We start from the raw sequence: 14,240 nt of genomic DNA, 5'->3' as shown, positions 1-14,240 counted from the left end.
CCAGCCTGGGAGACCTCCTTCACTGTCCCTTTTATAGGTGAGGGGACCCTGCCTGGCCCCAAGAACGCGGAGACTCACGGAAGGGCCTTCCCAGAGAATGGGCAGGCTAAGACAGGGAGTCAGGAAGTGGAGGCACAGTCCTTCAGAGCCCTAAACGCATGTGTCGAGAGAAGGGTCTGGAAACAGTCTTCTCGGGGTTGCTCTTGGCTCTTCCCTCCTGCCCTGGGTCCTGCCCTCATCTCCACACGGCTGGGTTAGGCAAGCGCCGTCGCTCGGGCCTCTTTGCTTTTCATCTTCCCTGGTGAATCTGTTCCAAATACCATTTTGTCGCTGCTTGATGTCCACACTCCCAGTCCCTCTGGCTGGGCACCGGCACCCACCTGCTGCCTGGCCCTCCCTCTTCGGCCTGTCCATCCCCCTGCTCCCGCAGCGAAGCCCCCTCCCAGTGGGGCAGCCTCCCCACCCTCCCCTCCACTCCAATTTGGGCCCTGACCTGCTCAGGCCATGCGCCCTCCCAATCAGGGCAAGGAGAGAGGGCACGGACCTTTCCGGAGGTCGCCCTGCATCCCAGGCCTGGCCTGGGACCCTCCACTCCCACCGGCACTCCTCCTAAGAGCCATGACCTTTAATCTCGCCACTCCCCAGACGAGAAAGCCCAGGCTGACCGAGTGACCTCACAGGGCGGCTGAGGGTCAGCCTTCCGGCTGCAAACCCACCTCCCAGCTCTGTGCTCCCCGCAGTCACTGAGCGCCTACTGTGTGCCAGGCACACTACGTGCCCACCCCGGCGGAACCCCCGGCTCCGTGGCCCGCCCCGGGGAAGACGCTGGGCGTCCCTCCCCTGCGCACGCCGGGTCAGCCCTCACACCTGCCCTGGTGCTGAGCCCTCATCACGGCCGTGGGGGCTGATGGGACTCTTGCACTGGCAGGCAGGTAGGCACACGTGGGCAGCTCTGGAAGAGATGCATTAAATGAGAAGTAAACCCTGGTGTTGACCTCGAGGGCTGGGTGCCAAACGCATCCGTGGGGCGGCCACTGTGCCGCTCATTCCAGGCTCCCAAGGGCCCCTGGGGGAGCGGGGCTCAGAGAGGCCCCATGAATCGCTCATGGTCCCTTAGCAGATGGGAGCCACGGGGCGCTCTGCTTCCCCCACGAGGTTCTGGAGCTCCAGGGGACGTTCCTCCTTATGGTGAGGTTCAAAGTCGGCCCACGCGGCCTCCTCTGCAAAGTTTCTGGGCGGCCACGTTAAAAAAGCGAAAAGAGGGGCATCTGGGTGGCTCAGTCGGCTCAGTCTCCCACTCTTGATTTCAGCTCAGGTCATGATCTCAGGGATGCGGGATCAGCCCTGGGCAGGGAGCCAGCTTGAGATATTCTCCGTCTCTCTCTAATAAAATAATAATAAAAATAATTTTAAAATGGTTTAAAAAATGAAAAGAAGGGGCGCCTGGGCAGCTAAGTCGGTTAGGCATCTGCCTCAGGCTCAGGTCATGATCCTGGGGTCCTGGGATGGAGCCCTGAGTGGGGCTCCCTGTTCAGCGGATCAGGGAGTGGGTCACTCTCTCTTATGTGGGTCACTCTCTCTCTTTTTCTTCCTCACTCTGTCTCAAGTAAATGAATAAAATCTAAAAAAAAAAAAGTGAAAAGAAACAGGTAAAATGAATTTTAATAATATCTTTTATTAGTCCAGTAGATCTGTCATTCCAATGCATGATCAATATAAAATTATTGTTTTTTTAATTTTTATTTTTAAGTTTAAATTCAATTAATTCGTACAAAATGTATTATCAGTTTCAGAGGTAGAGGTCAGTGATTGGTCCGTTGTGTTTAACATCCAGTGCTCGTCACGCCACATCCCCTCTGTAATGTCTGAACCCCAGATACGACACACCCCACCCCCACCCCTCCCGGAACCGTCGGTTTTTTCCTAGGATTGAGAGTCTCTTACGGCTTGTCTCCCGGCACAAACACCGGTAGTGAGACATTCTACTTTATTTTTGTTGTTGTTATTGTTCTTGGTCTTGGAAATCTGGTGTGGATTGTACACTGTGGGCACCTCTCCGTGGGCGGGCGACAGCCGCATGTGGCTCGTGGCCCTGCACGGGACAGCAGGTCTGGGGCCAAGGGAGATAACTCCCAAATTCCAGCTGAGCAAATCACTCCGGAGTCTGGCCTGTTGCTGCCCGAAGCCGTTGCTCTGGCTTATGTCCTGGGGGCCTGAGGCAGTGCGCCGTGGGGGCAGGGGCTGGACCGGTGTCAGCGGTCACGTGGCCGTCTGTCTGCCCGGTGTGGTCAGGACTGGCACAAGGTTTGGCGAGGCTTCCTCGAGGCTGCCTCCAGCCCACCTCCCCTGGGAGGCCCACCCAGATCGACCTAGAAAATGCAATCAGGGCCAGCATGGGTGGTGGCCTTCACAGGCACCCTTGGGGCTGTTGACCTGGGCGCCTGGATCTGGAAGGTCACATTCATAACCTGTACCCTGCACCTGCGGGCTCCCTCGAGCGGCCCCCGTCTGGGGACACAGAAGTTTCCCTGCATCCTAGGAGGCTCGTAGGCTGTCTGGTGGGGCTGGAGCTTGAGTTTCTTCTCCAGGCGCTGGTCAGGGCGTTGGTTACGGGCAGGAAGCCGCCAATGTCAGCGGGCCTGGGCAGACGCCTCTCTGAGATGTCTGGGGGCGCCTCCTGGAGCAGCTCCGGGCCAGCCGGCCTCCTCTCCCGGCGCCTGCGTATCATTTAAGTGGATGCCGTTTGCTGGCAGCTGGGGTAATTACAGGCTGCGTCCTCCAGGACGGTCTGCGCATGTGTCTCTCCGGGGGCGGGTGGCCCGGCCGGGGCAGCCTCTCGCTGAGTCGGGGCGCGCTGGGACTCTCGGCAGGCAGCCGGATGCCTGGGATGAAAACGCAGACGTCCCCCATCATGGGGCCGCGGGACCCGGCCATCTGTGGGCAGTGCTGGTGGTGCTGACCTCCCCGGCCATGAACTCTGCCCTCTTGCTTTGTTGTCTTTCCCGCCCTCCCCGCTTCCTGGGACTCCCCAGGCTGCTCCTGTGCGCTTCACTCGTGGGCTCCCATTCCGCGGCTGGCTTGCCCCGGTCCTGGCTTGACTCCTGCTTCCCCCCACTCACGTCCCCCCGGGGATCGCAGGAAAGGACCTTGTTTGGACATCGGGTCTCTGCAGTTGGAATCGGGTGAAGAGGAGGGTGTTGGGGGGCCCTTGGCACCCGGTGATGGGTGTCCTCACGACAACAGAGATTTGGAAGCAGAGACACGGTGCAGGGGAGATGCCCCTGGAATTTGGGAGCCTGAAGACCGCCAGCAGCCAGCGACGCTGGAAGAGGCAGAGCAGGGTTCCCCTCGGGAGCCTTCTAGGGGAGCACGGCCATGCCCGCACACTGATTTCCAGCTTCTGGGCCCAGAACTGTGAGACGAGCAGTTTCTACTCTGTCTCTACCTTTCACTCTGGTGACACAGCCGCCCCGGGACACTCATCCAAGACCCCTTCGCTGGGTTGGGCCCCAGCACAATAGGAAGAGCACCCAGCTAGCTCCACGCTGGGGCACCCTCAAACCTTGGCGGGCCGCCCCTGAGCCCCGACTCTGTCTGCAGAAGCCCCCAGCTCGCACACACTTTCGGGGATCACGGTCCTCAAGATTCCAAGATTTCTTTGAGCTCACCCGATGCCGATCGCAGCTAAGCCATGACCCTGTGCTTGATCAGCGGTGCCCCCCTCCCCGCTGGAGTCTGGGGAGAGACTGCTGGGGCAGCCGAGGCCAGGGTGGGCCCGAACGGGCAGACGAGAGCAGGTCACCGCCACTGGACGGACTGACGCCCCAGTCAGGTGTGGTCAGAGGTCACAGGCTCTGGGAGCCACAGTGGCAGAGGGGGTGACGCCGGCCGAGCAGGGAGGCCAGCAGAGGGCACATGGTCTTGTGCAGGGAGCTGAGGCAGCCAGGGCAGGGGGAAAGGCTGACCGGCAGGTGCTTGGGAACCATCTGGGTCAGAGGCTTGGCCCCGTCTGGATGGGGTGTGCGAAGTGGGGTGGGGGTGGGGTGGGGTCCTGAAGCGAATGGGACGTGGCCCTGGGTCAGTGAGAAACGGGAGAGCAGGAAGCTCTCAGCACCGTGTTGCTGCCGTCCGCTGTCGTTTGTTCCAGAACATACTAAAGCCATAGACCGGGACGAAGTGCAAAAAGCAGAAAGAGGAACAAAAGACAGGATCCAGAGGGACGTGTGACGGAGGGCAGCCGGCTCCGAGACGGGGCAGAGGCCACCGTGAAAGGCCAGTGTAAGGAGAACAGGAGGCTCGTGGGTCCCAGAGGGGAGCTGAGGAGGGCCCTGGGGGCCAGCAGGGAACGTGGAAAGAGCAGTGTCAGCAGCAGCGGCCAGCAGACAGTGGTCACAGGACGGGACGCACACGCACACGTGCACGCACAGGCACGCACACACATACACACCTGCACGGATGTGTGCACACATGTACACACAAATAGTGCACACACACATGTACATGCACACACACACGTGCACACACAAGCACACGGGCAGCAGGCAGTGACCATTCAGGACAGGCTGTCCATCAGGTGAGCGGATGCTGCAGCCGGAGGGGCCACAGGGGTCAAGGGTGTGTGTGTATTTCATGACAGGAGGGGCGGGCGCGGGAGTTGGAATAGAAGAATTACAGAACGGGGGGGGGGGGCGCCGGGAGCTCGGAGGGGGGGGTCCACTTTGGAAAAGAGGAGGGTGGCCAGTCCAGAGACAGGTGGGAAGGAGCGAGATGGGCAAGATGGTCTGGAACGCCAGGAGGAACACCAGGGTATGGGGGAGGCGTCCATTCTGGCCATGGCTTTTCCAGAAATGCTAGAGACCAGGTCATCTGCAGGATGTTTGGGGGGAACAGGGCTATGCTCGGGTCACCGGGAGGTTAGGGGGAGAATGGCTGCCCAGCAGGGAAGCTGGGCAGCATTAGCATCTATAAGATCTACACTGTCCCCCGCAAAGACCTGAGACCTACGAGGGGCTGAGAGTCTGGCTGTCGCTGGGTCAGGCTGAGGTACACCTGCTTCTGCCACCCTCTCCTCGCTCAGGCTGTGGACAGATGGGAACTGAGCAGACTGGTGCTGTCTATAGGTGTGCAAGTTTGCACACATGCATCTTCTATGTGCATTTGCACAAAGAGGTACCTGGAGAGATGGTCACCCCCTTGTCACCAACTCTGGGCAGTAGTGTCTGGTGATTTTTATTTTTCTCTTTTGAGCTTTTTTGGGGAGGGACAGGGGCAGAGAACCTCCAGCAGACTCTGAGCTAAGCAGAGAGCCCATTGCGGGGCTCGATCTCATGACCCCGAGATCATGACCTGAGCCAAAACGAAAAGTTGGACGCCTAACAGAACGAGCCACCCAGGTGCCCCTAAGATGTTGTTCTGGAGAAACCTCTGTACCCAACGTGAGGCTGGAAATCACCACCCCAAGACAGAGTCACACGCTCTTCCGAATGAGCCAGCTGGGCACCCTTCTCTTCTGAGCTTTTAAATTTAGTGTAAAACCACCATGCACTGATTTTCCCAAACACGATAAAGCAGTTAAAAAACCCTCCTCCACAGTGTCTGCTGTTCGGATGGAGCCGGAGGGAGAGCCTCTCGCTGCTGCTGACGATCTCAGGTCCCGTCGGAGGGCCTGCCCCTTTGAGCCTCCTGGGTCCCAGGGTGCGGGTGAACTTGGGGAGCTAGGCAGTCAGCATTGTCCCCGATGCAACACCGGCTGAAACCGTCCCCTCTCTGAGAAAACAGATGTCCCCTGTGGGAACAGCACGTCCTTCCCGCCGCCCGCAGCCGGCCTCGCTCATGGCCTCGCCCCCGTTCCTTCCCTCCCCCCGCACGGACTCTGTCCTTGGCCTCTGGTCCCCGCTGCCTCCGCAGTCCACCCCCACCCCCAGGCTGACGCCGGAGCAGTCAACCTCCCGTGACCCGCGACCCTCTCTCGCTGACCGCCCTGGCTCCTCCAGGGGCAGATTCGATTAGCCTGGGGTGGGGTCCGGGCCCCGAGATTGGACGAGAGCCCCTCAGGTGACCCTCACGTGCAGCCCGGGCGGAGGTCCTCCAAGCTCACCGTCTCCCAGAAACTCCAACGGCCCCTGAGCTGAATCAGTGACTGCTGGTGGGTGTGTGCAGGGGACCCCGAGGCCCACCGTCTGCCCGTTCCCGAGCCGAGAGTCCCAACCCAGAAGCTCACCGCCTGGCAGAGTTCCTGAGAACCGAACCGTGGCAGGTCATCCCCGTGGCCGGGCTGGACTCTGAGCGGCCTGCCCAGCCTTCTGGAACCTGTCAGGTCATGGAAGCAGAAGGGCGTCCACACTGACTGCCCAGGACAGAGACCATGGGGGCAGTCACGGGCTCCCTCATTCTGGGCCTTTTCGGGGCACCTGAATGATCTCCCTTGTCCTCTCCAGACCATAGATGGAGCGAGTGACACTTGCTGAGCAGGAGAGGAAGACAGTCTAGACTGATGCGGCCCCCGCCCCCCAGGCAGTGGAGCCCCCCCAACCCAACGGACGTCTCCTAGGCTGGCGGTGGCCGTCCTCCCACGGACAACCATGATGCCGCCCCTTTCCCCAACCCGCTGCGTGGGGCGCGCTGCCAGACCTCCCTGCCGCTCGGGGGGCAGCCTGTCAGGCGCGATCCTCGGGGTCTGGAGCTGGGGCCGTGCTGTTGCTCTGTCCCTGGGGCAGGCCCAGGTCGTGTGCGCACGGGGCGCCTTCTGGGGGTGGGTCGTGGGCTTGTGAGAGGCTGGGTGAGGGTCGGCTGTTCGGCGGCCGGTGTGAATCCAGCCGGGGGCCGGGGGCCGGGCACGGGGCTCGCTGAGCCGTGGACTGTTGCTTCAGGTCTCTTGGTCTCCTGCTTCCACACGGGGCAGGCCGGCTAGGTCGTGTCCTGGGAACCGTGCGGGAGCCAAGGTCCTGCCTGCTTTTCTGGCCCTCACCTCTTGCCTCGCTTCATTCTCTGCCAAAAGCAGCGGGAGGGGTATCTGTTCTCTGCATGGGAACCTTGAGCGACACAGCTCTTAGCCCAGGTCATCTCCAGTCCCACGTTCAAGACCCTTATTCAAGCTCATTCGGCCAGGACGCCCAGCTCCAAGGGACAGGTCTGCATTCCCCCATGGTAGTGGGATCAGGGCGGGATGCATTAAAAATAAAAAAGGTAGACCCCGAGTGGGGACCTACAAACCTCAGTATGTCCACTCACCGGTGAAGGTGGCATAACCCAGCAGCACAGAGATCAGCGGTGAGGACAGCCGCGGCCGTGCCGAGGGACCGCGGGAGTCAGGGCGGACGGCGCCTTGCTACATCCACGTTCACCCAGTTTCCTGCCGGGAGGCCGACAGTGCCCCCTCGGACTTTACACACTCTTTACCGTGCAGCTCGCGGAAGCAGGGGAGGGAGACACAGACGTGAGGATGGCCGTTGGGGGCGGCCGTGCGGAAGGCAGTACTGGCGGGCGAAGAGTGAGGGAGGTTAGGAAACCGTGCAAACAAAATGTGAGGCTCTGAAATGTGGCGGGAGGACGGGGGCGGGCCTGGGTGGGGGAGCACGGAGTGACCCCCCCCAGCACCCGGGGCCCCGAGGTCATAGGCACCAGGGCCCCACCCTGATGGGCTGTGGATGCCCAGAGCTCAGACTCCCCAGAGACGGGGTCAAGCCTGCTGGCGGCCTGGGCTGGCTGGGCGGGGGGCACCTGCGGCTTTAGAAGGCGTTTGAGATGCGTCAGGACGAGAGGGTGACACGTGAAGGTTCTCTCTTCTTTCACCCGGCGCCCTTAACAATGCAGCGGAAAAGCAGTTTCCACGTGAGTGATTGTTTCAAAAATAGTTTTTAAATCAAGTGAGACGTGTTCCTTGAAAAAAGGTTAGGAAAAAATTTGTTTAACGTTGGAAAATTTTTAAAAGTGGAAGAAAGAAATAAAAATGGCCTCTAAGCCTGGGGTCCAGGGGGAGTCGCGGCGGATGGGTTGGAGCTCGCCTGCCACCCGCCCCCACCCCCCCCCCCCGGGGCCCCCCCCCCCCCCCCCCCCCGGGGCTGCCCATCCCCCCGGGGTCCATCTCAGCCTCTGCCAGGACCGCGTCTGGGCTGCTGTCTCTCTCTATGTGAATATACATTAAAATTTAAAAACAAGTAATGATGACAGTGTATTTATAGATCTGTATCCTGCTTTTCTGTTAATTTTCTTATCTCGCCTCTTCCCATCAGAGGATTGAAGGAACCAAAACCAAACCCCATGTTACTGGATATCCTTCAATTAAGATCGCCAGATTTTGCAGATAAAAATACAGAACACCCAGTTTAATTTGAGTTTCAGATAAACAGTGACATGCAAATTTGGGACATAGTTATAACTAAAAAATGATTCGTTATGTATCTGACATTCAAACTTAACTGTGTCCTATATTTCGTCTGGCAGCCCTACCTTCTGGGTGCGGAGTGGCTTTGGACACTGGGGGTTTCAGGCATCCTGGAGGGACTGGTCTGCTCACACCTGGAGGGACTTAAGGGACTGGTCTGTACATACCTGCGGGGACTGATCTGCTCACAGCTGGAGGACGGAGTCTGCCTGGGTCATTCCCGACACCAGGTGATACTTTGCTTTGGCCGTGTGCCCGACAACTGGCTCGGTAGCAGGGCAGGTTCATTTACCCTCCACAAGAGCTGCAGAACCCATTTTGCTGAACAGGAAGTAATTGTCCAAGGACGTGACTGGGCTAAGCGACAGCCCGGGACCTCCTAGCCGGGAAGAAGGTTTGGGTCCAGGTCTGCCCACCTGGGCTCTGCTTGGCTTGGGCTGAAGAGGTGGCTAAGCCAGGTGGCCAGGGACCGGAGCGGCCCAGACCAGGCTTCAGGGAGCAGATGCCCCCTCCCCGGGGACCCTCCTCCCCTGGAGGGCGGGCTTGGGCCTCTGAACTGGCGGGAGGCCTCTGGTGACCTCCCGGAACCAGAACAGCCAGAGATGGAAGCACGGGCTGCTCAGGCTGTAGGACTTTCAAACTGCGGGCTGCAATCTCCTCTGAGCCCTCAAGGGCTTCTTTAAATGCAGGCAAAGCTCCGACTCCTGGCGGGAGAGGTGAAGCCCCGGGAACGGAAGGTCAAGTATTGGCTTCCGGAAGGGATGGGGCTCTGGCCCCGGCCTGTCACCCCGCTCTCCGGGGCCCTGCGGCCCTCACCCTGCGGCCCACCAAGCAGACCCCCACCCCCGTTTCGCTCTCCCCCTGCTCTCTGGTCCTCAGCGACGCCCTTAAACCCAAATGCAGCCGGGGATCACGCGCAGAGAAGCATTTGGGAGGTCCTGAGGCAGACCAGAGTCCCCCCGAAGCCCTTGTCCCCGAGACCCCATGGCGAGCGAACCCGGACGGGGACTGAGGAAAGGAAGGGGGGTGACCTCCCCACCGCCACTCCCCTCCTTCCCACCCCCTTTCTCCCATGGGTCCCGCGTGGGGGCCGCGCCTATCTCCCCGGCCGAGGGCAGCAGAGACCCTTGTGTTCCGGGAGCAGCGGGCGGACGGGCCCAGGGAAGGGGAGGCTGAGGCCAGCGTGTCGCAGTCAGCCCACCGGCTGTCCGGGAGGCAGGCCAGAGGCTAGGAGTGCAGTTCCAAGGAAGGAACCTGGGGAGTGGGCTTCAGCGGCCCCCGACGCTGGCCGTGTCCACAGGCCATCTGCGGGGACCAAGAGTCGGGGGTGGGGAAGGGGAGGAGGGGGACTCCTGCTGGCCTCGGCCTGCCCCTGCCTTCTTGGCCTTTGTCCCATTTAGTGCTGTGAGGTCTTTGTAACCGGCCCATTTCACAGAGCGGAAAGCAGGCCTGGGGGTGTGAGTTCTCAGACACCGGACCCCATCTGCCATTCCGCGGGAATCCGGCTGGCTGCCTCCGGTGCCTGGTGTTCTGGTGAAAATGGAAATGCAAGACTCTTCCTCCTGGAGGCTCCTTCCTGACTGGGTCTGGGACGGGTCTGAAGTTCATAGTTTCATAGTTTTACAGCTCCCCACATTTAGGGCCTCCCGTGATCTTTGCCCACGACACACAAGCTGGAAAAACCTGGCGGCAGCAGGATTTGAACGAAGGCCCATTGGTCCCAGCTCTGCCTTAGCACAGGTGCCTCTGGGGCAGGGATGCGGACAGCTCCGGGCAGGGCGGGCGGAGGAAGGCGGGGAGGGCCGGAGGGCTCGTTGCTGGCTTCCCTGCTGCTGCCCGACACTTGCCCTGGTCTCTCCCCACTCCTCAGGACGTCCCTGGCGGGCAGGGGCCGTGGCATTCACAGATGAGCACGCGGAGGCCCGGGCACGCCGGGTAACTTGGCGGGGCCCAGGTGGCCATGACCCCGGAGCCTGGAGCGGGGTCCTGGGCCAGCCCATGGGGAGCTTTAAAATCATACCATGACCAGGGGCCGCCCAGACCATTTGCATCAGAATCTGGGGAGGCAGTTTGTACAGAATCGTCAGGGCGGTTGTGATGCACTCAGGGCGGTGAACTGTGGTTCAGAGTTGCGAGAGAAGCAGTCCCGAGCCGGCCTGGAGGCCGAAGCCGGGCTAAAGGACCCCAGGTGGCCTCCTCAGCCGGACTCTGCCCTTCTGGCCGGCCCAGGGCTGGGGAGTTCCGCACACTGGAAAGATAAGTCGGAAAACCAGCGAACCTCTGCCCTGAAGCCATCCGGGCCTTGGGTGCGGCCGATACCTTCTCCTTTCTCTTGGCACACACCCCTGCCCCCACCTCCTGGCCCCGGTCCGGGGATCCCCTAGTCGGCACCCCAAAAGGGTCTGGATGCTGGGTTCTGCAGGCGCAGAGTGTGGGACACACAGTGCTGGTCCTCACCCAGTGTAGACACAGTCCCTAACAGAAACCTAGATGCCTCTGTGCTGCCTCCCGGGACGGGGTCGGGCTCCAGGACCACAGCCTCCCTGCTGTATGTTCAACAGGGCCGTGCACCTCCCCCCCCCCCCCCCTACCCTATTGTCAGCCTTCAACAGGCACAGGTAGTGACTGTTCCCCCGGCCCCCGCCGGCCTCCTGGGTGCCCGGGCTGCTGGACACGCTGGGGGAGGGCACAGGATGGCTTCCCCAGAGACGGCAGCCCTTGCTTCCTCCCCCCACCGGAGTACCTGCAGCCAGGTCCCCTGGCCCGGCCTGTGTGCAGTGCCCTCTGGGATCCTCTGCCTGGATTTGAGCTGAATCGCGGGTGGAAGCCTCAGGCAGGAAGGACAGAAGGACGGACAAGGAAGGGAGGGAAGAGCTCGGGATGAGGAGTCGGGGCTGGGGACGTGGGGGTGGGGTGTGGAGCAGGACAGGAGCACACGCGGATCGGATCACGGACCCGAAATGCAGCCCAGTCCAGGGGCAGTTTGGTTTGGTTTATGTTCATTGTTTATTTTTTTAAATAAGCTTTTTATGCTGAGATACTTGAAGATTCACGTGCCGTTGTCAGAAACAACAGTGATTCCAGGCACCTGCGACCCCGTGTTGCCCAGTGGAGACGTGCGTCGGTGCAGCCTACAAAACCACAGCGAGACACGGGTGTCGGGACGAGGCACCGATCCTACTGACGCTTCCCGGTCGGCTGTACTCGCGTGTGTGTGCGTGGGGGCGAGTCTGTGTGCATGTGTTCCATGTACAGGCTGCTGTCGCCCGCAGGGGTCACGGATCCCCCCCACAGCCTGGACGTGGACCGGTTCCAGCACCGCCAGGACCTCCCGTGCCTCCACACCACCTGCCTCCGACCCCCTCCACCAGGATCGCCGATCTGCTCTCCGTCGTCTCAAGAAAGCTACGTAAATGTGTGAATGGACCCCAGCTGACCTACTTGTCGGCCGAAGGTCCTCCGAGTGTGCCCAGGGTTTGGCTGTTAGGACCGAGGTGGCCGGTGCGTGTGTGACCATAAGCTTCCGCGTCCGGATGAAGGCTGGAGGGAGCAGTGGCTGAGCCCCGTGGTGGTTGCCGGTTCAGTTTTGTTTTGTTTTGTTTTGTTTTTTAGTAATTTCTACACCCCACATGGAGCTTGAACACACGACCCTGAGATCAAGAGCGGCAGGCTCCTCCAACCGAGCCAGCAGGGCAGACACCCCGCATGTCCTGTTTTGGAAGTGGCTGCCAAGCCGTTTTTCTGAGGATCAGCACCATTCTCCATTCCCACCAGTGCTCCCTGAGGGGTCCGGCTTCTCAGTGTCTTCGACAGCATTTGGTGTGGTCCCTATTTTTTACTTGAACCTTTCCGACAGGTGTGTGGTGATATCTCATTGTGGTTTTAATTCGCATTCACCTAACGGCTCATGAAGCTGAGCGCCCGTCCACGAGGTCGTTGGCCATGTGTGCCTGCCCTCTTCTGTGAAGGGTCATTGCTGAGTCTGCGGTGAGTTTCTTGGGAACAGCGTGTCACTGGGTCATTTGAAAAAAACCGACTCTGCCAATCTCTTCCTTTTAAGTGGTGTTTTTAAATCATTTACATTTAAGGGAACTTCTCCAGTGTTGGGATTTAAGTCTGCTGTTTTCGTGCTGGTTTTCTATTGTTTCCTCGGTTTCTCTTTCCTCACCTTCCCGTGGATTGCCTGGACATTTGGATTCCATCCTGATCGATTCACAGTGGTGTGGGGTGTATGTGTCTGCAGTGGTCCTCATGGTGGCCCTGCGTGTGACAGCCTGTGTCATCTACCACGTTGGCTGCCAAACCGCTTGGAGGGACAGGTGGACGACACTCTCGCTGTAGGTCCCTTTACCTTTCTGACTTTCAGACAATTTTTAGATAGGCTGGGGAGGGGGTGTCTGTGAACGCAGGAGTTCATTGACCGGGAGAATGCTGGTGTGCGGCGGTGCCCCCAGCGGCTCCCTCCCGTCCCCAGACTGTGCAGCATGGCCAGAGTTGCCTGTGGCGATTCCTCCTGGCTCAGCTCTGCCAGGCACCACGTGCAGGCGTCCCCTGCATTGCCAGCCCAAACCAGCCCCCACCAGCCCCAGAGCCTTCTCCAATTAAGGTCTTCAGAGTCTCAGGAGAGGGAGACATAAAAAGAAGTTTCCCATTTGACGTGTTAACACCGTTCTCCCAAAACGGCCCTGTGAGACATCTGGCAGGGAAGAAATTGGCATCAGAGCTCCTAGAAGGGATGCTGGCAGGGGAGAGGCAGCAGGGCCCAGCCCTTTTTGCTCACCTGGTGGCCTAGCCCTGCTGTTTGCAGGTAGCACGGAGAGTGGAAACGAGGTGTGGTGGCCAGGGGTGTGGGGTGTGGGGTGTGGGTGCAGGAGCCCCAGGGCCTCACCACGTAGGTGCCAGGAGGCAGCGGAGGCTGTCACAGCAGGCCGGGGGTCCCCAAGGCCCTTTCCAGGATCTGTGTTGGCTGACCTGTCCGCCCAGAGCCCACCTGCCTGCCCTCTGCTTTCCGGGGCCTCCAGCCCAAACCCCGCCCACGTCCTGGGTCCTCCTGCTCGGTTGTCCCCAGGAACAGGGAACGTGCCCTTCTCCCCGCAGCGTGCATTGATGCTTGTGTACGTGTGTATGTGAGTACGACGCGTGTGCGTATGTGTACACGTATGGACGTGTGAGCTTACGCATGTGTGCATTGTATGGGCGCACGGCCGGGGGTGTGTGCGTGTACGACGAGCGTGCCGTATGTGTGCAGGCAGGATGTGTGCAGGAGGACGTGTGTGCTTGCGTGTGTGCTTATGCGTGTGCGATGCATGTGTATGACCGGTCAGCATCCGGCATCACGGGAGGCAGATCCACGGCAAGAACCAGGAATGAACTGGAAACGAGCGAAGCGTGCGTCTTTGGGGGGGTGATCTCGTCCACTGAAGTACCTTCACGCCACGGCCACGGCAGCACGACCGGGGAGGGACTTCGTGTGTGTCCACTGAGACCGGCGATGGCCCTCAGATCCTGCGTCAAGGGGAACAAAGCCCAACAGACAGAAGGCACGCGGTTTGATCCCCATGCAAGCCTCCCCCCACAGGCCTGTGTTGTGGTGTGAAGTTCCCAGACCGGCCGCTGACTCTGGAGACCTGAGAGGACACGGGAATGCCGGGAGGTGGGGGACGCGATAGGGGTTTCTTGTCGCTGACTTCTGCGTGGTCCCACTTGTTAAAGGGAGGGTGTCTTCCTTGTAAAAACTCCATCAATGTGCAGCCGGCATTCAAGACAAGCGTGCAGGGGCGCCTGGGTGGCTCAGCGGGTTAAGCGTCTGCCTTTGGCTCGGGTCATGATCCTGGGGTCCCGGGAGGGAGCCGCAGAT

General features: G+C 60.3%; 1 long non-coding RNA gene across 2 annotated transcripts; it reads right to left on the bottom strand.

The window, feature by feature from the left end:
• Positions 1-5,477: 5,477 nt before the first annotated feature.
• Positions 5,478-8,653, bottom strand: LOC132003649 (uncharacterized). 2 transcript variants are annotated; one of them, XR_009400263.1, is made up of 5 exons: positions 8,551-8,653; positions 7,720-7,878; positions 7,231-7,475; positions 6,221-6,309; positions 5,478-5,766 (listed from the first exon to the last, which is right to left on the bottom strand). It is a non-coding gene; the product is annotated as an uncharacterized LOC132003649 (long non-coding RNA). The 2 variants fall into 2 exon arrangements; XR_009400262.1 differs by lacking the exons at positions 7,720-7,878; positions 8,551-8,653 and having other exon boundaries at positions 7,231-7,505.
• Between the last annotated feature and the right edge of the window lie 5,587 nt (positions 8,654-14,240).

This window comes from Mustela nigripes, chromosome 16 (assembly GCF_022355385.1).
Source record: "Mustela nigripes isolate SB6536 chromosome 16, MUSNIG.SB6536, whole genome shotgun sequence".
Lineage (NCBI taxonomy): Eukaryota > Metazoa > Chordata > Mammalia > Carnivora > Mustelidae > Mustela > Mustela nigripes.
Note: the sequence above shows the minus strand (reverse complement) of the source record. Positions and strands in the feature narration are given on the sequence as shown.